This window comes from Benincasa hispida, chromosome 3, assembly GCF_009727055.1.
Source record: "Benincasa hispida cultivar B227 chromosome 3, ASM972705v1, whole genome shotgun sequence".
NCBI classification, from domain to species: Eukaryota; Viridiplantae; Streptophyta; class Magnoliopsida; order Cucurbitales; family Cucurbitaceae; genus Benincasa; species Benincasa hispida.
The window spans coordinates 27931142-27941888 of NC_052351.1; the positions used below are offsets into that span (position 1 = coordinate 27931142).

At 39.8% G+C, this 10747-nt stretch overlaps 1 non-coding gene across 1 annotated transcript; it reads right to left on the reverse strand.

Annotated features, from left to right (window-relative positions):
* Window positions 1-2436: 2436 nt before the first annotated feature.
* Window positions 2437-2543, reverse strand: LOC120074801. The gene has a single exon (XR_005481083.1). It is a non-coding gene; the product is annotated as a small nucleolar RNA R71 (small nucleolar RNA).
* Window positions 2544-10747: the final 8204 nt, after the last annotated feature.

Sequence of the window (10747 nt, forward strand, 5' to 3'; positions counted from 1 at the left end):
TGCTCAACAATCGTGGAGCTTTTTCTAAACTATTGGGCATCATCTATACGAATGACCTTGCCATCTCCCACTTGCTCAATCGTTTACACGATTGTTCTTTCTTCGGTCTCTTCCTCTAATCAAGTCCACACAAAGCCCACACATCTGGATTCTCACACCGAAAATACTGATAACGGGCAGAAATGCTCGTTATCATAGTGCTAAGTTCTTAAACAATGTTGGATTGCGTTGATAAAATATGTTAATTTGCGTCCATTAAGCATCAATTTCGTAATATTGTGTGCGTTCAGCGCATTAGAATAGTTGATCTTTGTATTTTTGTGCAGAATATACATTAACGCAATGCAGGAATTGCGATCATAGGAAATCAATGGTCGAGCGATACTTCACCGCAAGGCTTTGCGTTGATCGTGCCTGCAAACATTCACCCGAGAAGGATCGCCACAAATTGGTTAGCACAACATGATGGGCAAATTCGGGTGAAAGGATAATTAAGAGCGATGGGACAGAAAGCTGATGACAGTCGAATTCAAATTAAGTTGACAGCCGATAACAGTCACAAAGTACATTCAACTTTATCGGTGATAATTATTCGGTGCATCAGTCAGGAATTAAAGCTGTCCTATCTGTACAACCAGGAGAGAGAAGCCGCCTTTCACCATGGATGCTCTATAAATACCAAGGGCATTCTTTAGAGAAAGGGTTAACCAGTTGATTAGTTCACTGTTTAGTTCACGCTTCTGTGTATAGTTTCCTTTCCATTTTAAGGCAGAGCCAGAGAAGAGTGGTGGCGCCATAGATTTCTTAGGGAAACTTGAGAGAGAACCTTGGGGTGTAAGGGCAGAAAGTGGGCCGACTCTCGCGAGAGCGAGATTATATTTTGAGCACGAGTAGAAACAGTGTAAATGCCTGACAGTAAGAGATTGCTACCAAGCTCTTTATTCTATATTTGCATTGTTATTCTGTACTTCATCTTCATACTTATACAATGGAAGTTCTATTTCTACATTTGTTCACTCTCTTAATATGCATGTGTAGCTAAACTAGTCGAATGGGTTGAGAAGAACTAAGCTAAAATGACTTAGGAAGTTCTTTGCTTGGGATTGTCTTGTTTTATGTTGTGCATAATACCCTTTAGAGTTACTCGAGAGAGAGTCTAAAGAAAGAAACTAATGTCTCGAGAGATAGGTTAGAATCTGGACTCAAGAAAGCAAGATTAGAACTACATAAACAAGAGATAGGGACTTAGAGATAGCTCTTTTTGTCAACTTGCATCGCATGCATCCTAGAGAGGAGAATGATATTATGTGGTCGCATATTTATGTGGATGTCATGTTGTCATCGCATAAATAGAAATAGAGATTTATGTGTAGACCCTGTAGACTTGTAGCATATATCGCATGCGTTCTAGCCTTAGAAGCCGTGGTATTCACACCAAGAAGTGGTTTACTGTTGTATGCATGTTCCATGATCGCATAGCATGAAACATTCTAAGGAGTGTTAGCCGAAACCCTTCTCAACCCATTCACCGCATATTCATCGCATCTCCCATTTACCAACTCTTTTCAAACTCCGCTGCATTTATTTACTTTTCATCAACGCAAACAACAAACCGAACACTTTATTTATTTATCCGGTTACTGCAAAGTCTTTATAAAAATTACCAACGCAATCTGTTTTCACAAGTTCTTGTGTTCAACCCTGGACTTACCAGGAAACTCAGAGAAATTTATACTTGAAGTCCGCTGGGGAAACTTGAGTGCACAACACAATTCCATCAACGTATATCATCCACATTTCCACTTCATAAATACAAGCCATCAAGTTTTTGGCGCCGCTGCTGGGGACTTCGGCAAAATATAGTGCTAATGGTAATTTTTTTTTTTTATTTCTTTGTAGAACTCTCAATCTCTGGAAAATTACGACCCGGAGATTGAATGGACTTTTAGACAAAGATTAAGAGACCGCCAACAACAACAAGAAAGAACACCAAGAATGACAGAGAAACTGGACGTAAGGGCCGCTAACGAGAATAATATAATGGCCAACCCCATCCTTCTGGTGAATGACCGCAATAGACCCATCCGGGACTATGCGTCACCTAACTTCTACGATTTCTCTCCAGGAATCATGAGGTCGGCGTTAGATGGATTGAGGTTTGAAATGAAGCCGGTAATGTTGCAGATGATCCAGGCTGCTGGGCAGTTTGGAGGAAGGAGTGGCGAAGACCCACACGCCCACCTCCGGAGCTTCATCTGCAACACTTTTGTGTTCCTGAATATCTCAATTGAGGAAGTTCGACTAACTCTGTTTCCATTTTCTTTGTGTGATCAGGCGAGTAAATGGGCATATTCTCTTCAATCGGGAGAGATAACCGCGTGGGAATAGGTGGTGGAAAAGTTTATGAAGAAGTATTTCCCACCAATTGAAAACGCTAGGAGAAGGAAATTAATAACAAACTTTGAACAAGAAGATGACGAATCCCTCAGCGATGCTTGGGCGAGGTTTATGTGGCTGGTAAGAGACTGTCCACACAATGGCTTACCAGATTGCCTGCAAATGAAGATTTTCTACCAAGGATTGAACCCCTCTTCGCAGACCGCTACCAATGTGGCAGCCGCTGGTGGTCTGCTCGACAAAACATATGAGAAGGCAAAGAGTATAATGACGAGGATTGGAGGAAAAGCGATCGGAGATTAAGAATCAAAGAAAATGATGCAAACAATGGGGCCATCGCATCCCTGCAAAATCAAATGAATGCGATGATGAGTCTGATACAAGGCATCACAATTAATAATACGGGAGCAAAAAAAGGGCAGGTCAGTATAATCACTTAAACGACCGCAAGTTATGTCATTTGCGGTGATGCTCACCCGATGGAGGAATGGCCAACAAACTCACAGTCGGTATGCTTCACGAGAGATAATCCCTATTCCAATACATATAACCCTGGGTGGTGAAACCACCCAAATTTTGTGTGGAAAAATCAACAACAAAGCTTTCAACCTGTGGCACAAAAAGGAGGGCCACCCGAATTTTTTCCGCAAAATAACGGTTAAGCGCAAAGCCAAGCTAGCAGCTCATAACCACCACAATCTTCGTCCTTAGAGAGCTTGTTGAAGCAATATATTGAGAAAAACGAGTCAGTGCTTCAGAACCAACCTACATCCATCAGAAATCTCGAAATCCAAATGGGACAAATTGCAGGCGAGTTGAAAAACAGACTGCAAGGATCGTTGCCGAGCTCAATTGAGCTCCTTCGCAATATTGGGGGTAACGAGAAGGAACAATGCTTAGCAGTTTCCTTGCTAAGCGACAACATGATTGTGGAAGTAGGGGAGAAGCGCATTGCGACCAACTTGAATGTGGTGATAATTGAAGGCCCGTTGACCTATAGTTTAGAGAAGCTCGAGAAAATAGACCCTAAAGTTACGTCCACCCTTAAGTCTCTAGATCTTGAGACAGAAGAAGTTTAACCACCAGTGTCTCTGCAAAGATTGAAAGAGGAATAAAATGAGGAAGAAAATATCGCAATAGTGGCTGCAGCGTAAAATGCTATGATCCCACCTAAAATGGGCGACCCAGGAATCTTCACGATCCCATGCTCTATCTGAGGGACCTTCAGTGGCCAAGCACTATGTTATCTTGGGGCAAGTATAAACATAATACCGCTATCAATCTTCAAACAATTGAATGTCGGCACACTAATGCCCAAAAAGGAAACTCTCCTGCTCGTGAACAGATCTCGAATACAACTTGAAGGGGAGTTGATTAAGGCAGTAAAGATCCTAAAGGACAAAGAAAAGAGAGAAAAGCCACCATGGACGTGAACAAACCAGACAGAAATAAGTGGTCCCTGCATTATCAAATGAGCGCAACCTATCAGGGACGCAAGTTTTGGGAAGCATCAACTCTTCAATTCTTCTCCACTACTCGGAATTTTTCACTAAATCTTTTCAATCCTGATCTATTTTTATTTTACTATTACTGTCTTTTTTCATACAAAAAAAAAAAAATGCAATAACGAGTTTTATTTGTTTAAAAAATAATTTGCCCTCTCTTTGTTTTCTTGGAACGATCGAGGCACTGGATTGCGAGGATGTTACCCACAAAGTACTTATCTTACTCCATCATCGCAACCAAAGAAGAGAGATCGTCGCAAAGTGGATGCGTCAATACAATGCGGGCGACCACGCAAAATTTGGGGTGTACTCCTCCTTATCTTTCTTTCAAATTTTGCGCTATCACATTGCATTTTAGTTTTCAAAGTTTTATCATCGCATCCTCTTTGATCACCGTAATCATTGACATAGATAAATTAGTATAGTTTACCACATTCTGTTTTCTTTGCCAAGTATGATTTCAATGATGAAAAATATGCTTCTATGTCTTTTATATATACTAGAGTCAACTTAATCTTAAGATAGTCTTCTTCATAAAATATTTCTCGAAGTTAGGGGTTTGCTAGCTTTCTTTCAAACTCTTTTTACACACACATTCTATGACCATTGCATGACTTATTTTAATCTTTTGCAATGAAGACATTGCCGCATTTTAAATTTGGGGGTAAGGTATTTATTTTCGACCTTGCTATTTCTACATCAATATAATATATATATATATATATATATATATATATTATATATTATTGGAATAAACAACTCTACTGTCAAATGCAATGGAAACTCATGTTGATAAGAGTTAAGTTATGAAAGGCACTTACCCGTAGTTGGATGTCCGCATGACACACGTGGGGGCAAGCCAAAACGAAAGTAAGTCACCAGGATCAACGCATAAATAAATGACTGCAAACTCTACTGCCAAATAGGTATGAGTTTAGTTTGAGAAAGAGTGCATTGCTTGTAATTGGATGTCCGCATGACACCCATGGGGGCAAGCCAAAACGAAGGCAAGGCACTTGATTAGCGTAAGGTCAGAAAAAAATATCAATGAAGAAAATTTTTGTGTGCAAGGATAAAAGCTTTTGACACCCCGTAGAAAATTTTCTTTTTTTGAAATAAATCATGTGATGTTCTGGAATTTAGTAAAGTCCTTTTGAAAGTTAAGCTTGCGGTTCCTAGGTCTTAGAAATATTTTAAGAAGAGACTTGAATAAGGCTTAAGGAAATTCTGGTATATAGGATTTGAATAAAGTATCCTTGAGAAGTCTAGGAAAAGAACTTGCGGTTGTCTTGTTAAAGGAATCTTTAGCTTATGCTTGACCAAGGTAGCCATTGTGTTGGTGTCGTACTCAACTCGACATAGTTCAAGATTTTTGGAGGCCGTTCTCCGTGTTCATGGTCTTGGAGATCATTGTGTTCATGGTCGTTGTGATCGTGTTATGTTGCGGTTGTAGTTGATAACTTTAGAAGTACAAGTTATTAAAGCTCAAATTATTAAAACAATAAGAGAATGCGAGAGTAATTAGGCAACATTGCAATTGAACGCACCAAACTAAAAGAAAAATCGTGATCGCTAACTCTCATCGATAAAAGCCATTAAACTGAGTTAATCTTGTATTTCTGTGCAGGAACAAGGCGATAGTGCGATCTCCTAAGTTGCCGATCCAATGGAACAAAGTGATAGTTCGATCTCCTGAGTTGGCGATCCAATGGTACTTCAAAGACAATCACGTGATGACCTTACATAAAGGCGGTGGCCTAATGTGATAAAATATGATGCGACGTGAAGTCGATAGCGGTCAAATCAGAAATTTAGTTGACGACCGTTAAAGACCATGTTATTGCAAATCCATTGAACCTCTGGTGACCATCAAACGACACAACAGGGTATGGAAATTAATGCTGCCCATCCACACAATCATTAGTGAGATGAAGAACTATTTTGTCTGGAAGTCTATAAATACCATTCAATGCTACCAAACCAAGGGAAGGAATTCTTAAGAGGGAATTAATTTTCTGAGAGGTTGAGAGACTGCCGAAATTGCATGGAAGAGAGACACCAACCCACACTTAACCCTTGTAAGAGCAAGAGTTTACAAATTGGAAGAGAATTAAAGTGTTGAAAATCATGTAAACGCCAGCGGAAGAAAGTCACTACTTACCTGGCTTAACACTTGCATCATTGATTGTTTTGTACTTAAACATTTTATTTGCAAGAATGGAAATTACATTTCAATCTATGTTCATTCTTTTCACGCCATACATGAGTAGCTAAATTTGTAAATGTGTTGAGAAGTACTTAGCTAGCATGACTTAAGCTATGCACTTCATGCGATTATCTTGTCTTATGTATGCTTCATTCATCACTTTGAGTACTTGAAAGAGTAGTTTAAAGACATAGAATCTAGGCTTGAAAGAGTCAGATTAGATCTCATAAGCAAGAGTAGAAGAGACTTAGAAATAAGTTCTATCTGCTGCATTCCCTACACATTGCATGCATCCTAGACATAGGAAATGTGTCAATATGCATTGAGAAATGTAGTGCTTAATATTTGTGTATAGCATGATCGCATGACTTATAGATATCTTAAGAAATGTTAGCAAAACCTCTTCTCAACCCTTTAACGCATATTTGTTACAACACCATTCTCTATCGCTTTGCATTTAATTCCATCGCCTGAAGAAACCAAAGTCAATCACCACCCAACTTCTTAAACTTAAAATAATAATAAGACCAGAGAGAGAATCTGCAGCATATCTGTCTGAGTAATCCTTGCTTTCGACCTTAGACCTACCAGGTCCCTAAGAAGGCTTATACTTGGGCTATGTTAGGAAAACTTGCATAATTATCGCATCCACACACCATTTCATCGCATGATAAACCAACACATCAGTAGTGTTCGAGCGTTCGTGATTTTTGTCTTCCTGTTTGATCGAGCGTTCGTGATTGAGGGTTGATGACGGGTAGAAATGCATACCATCTTAGTCCTTTTACTTAGAATTATGAAGGTTTTTAGGCAGAAATTGCGTTGATCATGATAGGAATTCATGAGAAAAGAAGTTTGCATCGATTAGCATGGCGAATCTCAGCAGCCCATTACTTTGCATCAATTGTGTGTTCAATGTTCTATTTTTGTAGCCAATACAGGAAATGAACGCAAATGCAGAAACCGGTCCATTGAATAGATGACCGCATGCGGAGAAACACTCCATCGCAACACATCGATCAATGCATGGGAGTTGTGCTCGTTAAGCGATTGCGGTCATCATGTAAAGTTGCAATGTTAAGCAAATGCAGCTTGAATGATTGCGACTACACGACAACGCATTCTAATAAGATCAATGCAAGGTTGGTGGAATGAACGCATCAACGCATCTACCTCGAGAAAATCCAATGCTGATGCTGACATTTCACCTATCGCGCCGTTGGTGGCAGAGATTCAGAAAGGACTGACGCGCCGAACGTCAGACTCAGAGCAGTCCAATTAATGCTGTCGACGGTCCAAACTCTATAAATAGAGGCCGATGAGCTGAAATTCAATCAATCTGGAGATTATCCCTCAACCGGGGATTTTCCCTACGATCCAGACAAACTGCGTGAGAAGATGGCTGAGAGTTCTTCACCTTTTTCATCCATTTTGAGTGACAACTAGAGCCTTTAACCGGAGCTAGATCGCGAGAGAGTCAGCTCCTCTACCCATCCACGGCACCATCGGCAGCCTTGGCACACATCTGCTGGAAGCAAAGTTTTACTTCCAACCGGTCATTTCTTTTTCCTTTCTTTTCCTATATTGTATTGTATGACATTTTGAATTAAGAAAATAATACAATGTGTTTTCAATGCATTTCTCTATTTCTTCGACTCTGTCTCCATCTTCTTGCTTAGCATCTTTACTTTCATTACAACACTTAGTGAGATTGCTTGGGTATTGCATACTTAGTCATGTGGATTAGGAATATGAAGCATGTAACAATGCCTGTCTACGAGCTAACACATTGCTTATTTATGATTGAAGTCAACAACAATCAACTGCCCGAAAGGGTAAGTGGTTGGACGCATTAAGCAAGGTATGCATTGTTCACTAGGGATAGTAACAATCTTAGGTCAGCGAAGTTTATGTGATTGTCTTGTATTATGTATGCTTCATTCGTCCATTAGGGATACTCGGGAGGGTAGTCTAAGGACAGAATCTAGGCTTGGGAAGGTTGATAACTTGTAGAAATACAAGTTATTTATGCCACCTTATCTAGATATTGCGGCTAAAAGTTAGTAATTATGCGCCAATTGTATGAAAATTAACCTAGTATGACAATAATTATAAATGTTTGTAATTACACCCACTAACGCCAAAAAGATGGAGGATAAGCCAAACTTTACTCTGTTTTGCAGGAGACCAAGTCACCACTTGCGCTCAAGGCTCATGAGAAACTAATCAAAACATCTCTATCACATTGCGCCCGTCGATCAACCATGAAGAGACAATTACCGAAGTAACGGCACAATGCGATAGTCGGTCCAGAGCTACGCTTCGACCGCATGCGGTAATAAAAACAAACACCGCATGTGAACCATGATCGAAAGATGCAACTGAGCAATGCGAGAATGGAGGATTGAGACAAGTGTACAACTAACGGTTGTGCAGAATTGATGGCTGATTGTATAACAGAAGGAATAATATCCCTCCATCTGCAGAATTACCATAACCATCACGTGGGGACCACAAGGCCGGAGTCAAAGGATCTGCTCCTATAAAGACCCCAGTGATTTCAGAGAAAAGTATGCTATTTGATACTGGGCTTAGTGCTGTAAGATTTTAGAAGAGAAAAGGCTGAGTTGAGTGCTGAAGAGAAGAAATCTGGGAAGAGAACGAGATAAGGCTGAAAGGTGAATCTCATAACTGACCTGTCATATACCTGATCGAAGCTCTGTACAGAGACACCTGCTACCCATAGAAGCAAGCCAAAACGAAGGTGGGTTTCCAAGAATAACGTTGAATAAAAAAAAATGCAAGGGACAACTCCTCTGATTATCATGAGTTAAAGTTAGAACTGACACACTACCGTAGTTGGATGTTCACATGACACTCGTGGGGACAAGCCAAAACGAAAAGTGTAACCATGACCAACTATCTCTTAGTGAATAAATGACGCAAAGTTTTGCTCACTGCATATAGATACATCAAGTTGTTTTGATAAAGAAGAGATAAAACTTTCTATTTTGAAAACTCAAAAAGTGTCTTTGAGTAGAATTTTGTTACATAGAAGGATAAAGTAAGGCTTGCTAAGAATTAGCAAGGACAGAAGGGAAGTGCGATGTCAAACAATGTGCCTAAGTGTAACATTCGGAGCAACCAATGATCATAGAAATATAGGATAGGAATGGAGCATGATTGCCTTAAGTAGAAGATATGCTTGAGGACAAGCATATATCTAAATTTGGGGGTGTGATGTAGAAATACAAGTTATTTATGCCACCTTATCTAGATATTGCAGCCAAAAGTTAGTAATTATGAGCCAATTGTATGAAAATTAACCTAGTATGACAATAATTATAAATGTTTGCAATTACACCCACTAATGCCAAACATATGGAGGACAAGCCAAACGTTACTCTGTTTTGCAGGAGACCAAGTCACCACTTGCACTCAAGGCTCATGAGAAACTAATCAACGCATCTCTGTCACATTGCGCTCGTCGATCAACCATGAAGAGACAATTACCGAAGTAACGACGCAATGTGACAGTCGGTCCAGAGCTACGTTTCGATCACATGCGGTAATAAAAACAAACACTGCATGCGAACCCATGATCTAAAGAAGCAACTGAGCAACGCGAGAGATTGAGACACGTGTACAACTAACAGTTGTGCATAATTGATGGTCTGATTGCATAATAGAAGGAATAATATCCCTCCATCTTCGGAATTACCATAACCATCACGTGGGGACCACAAGGCCGGAGTCAAAGGATCTGCTCCTATAAATACCCTAATGATTTCAGAGAAAAGTATGCTATTTGATACTGGGCTAAGTGCTATAAGATTTTAGAAGAGAAAAGGCTGAGCTGAGTGCTGAAGAGAAGAAATCTGGGAAGAGAACGAGACCCCTAGTAGAAATATTAAATGTTTCGATAGTACCATAACATCATGTATCAAACACTTAGTAGATCAGAATGACATCTTCACTTCTACTCTCACAGGTGAAGATGCCGTCTAGCATGCTTTAGCTAAACGTATTTTATAACTTTAATACATATTAAGTTCTTGGTGATTCATGTTGCTCATCAAGGGATTAAGAAAACATCATGAAGAAAGTGACTAATGGGTGAACGAAAATAGACAGAAAATGGTAAACGAAATCTATCAAAACATTTAATATTCCTACTAAGTGCTTGATACATGATGTGTGAATGAAGAGATAAAGAAAATATGGAATACAATGAAAGAGAGATAGAATAGATACAATCTGGTGCCAATGACTTGGCACAGATTCGATGGAGATCTGCTTGCCAGATAAGATGGTTTCAATGGTAGGAAGAGCTTCGCTCTCAGGCTTGCTCCACCGGTAGCAGGGGTCTCTGTACAGAGCTTTGATCGAGTATATGACAGGTCGGATATGAGATTCACCTCTCAGCCTTATCTCATTCTCTTCCCAGATTTCTTCTCTTCAGCACTCAGCTCAACCTTTTCTCTTCTAAAATCTTACAAAACTTAGCCCAGTATCAAATAGCATACTTTTCTTAGAAGTCACTGGGGTATTTATAGGAGCAAAGGTCAGATTAGAACTCATAATACAAGAGATAGACGCTTAGGAATGAGCACTATTTGTTATTAACGCATCGCATGCA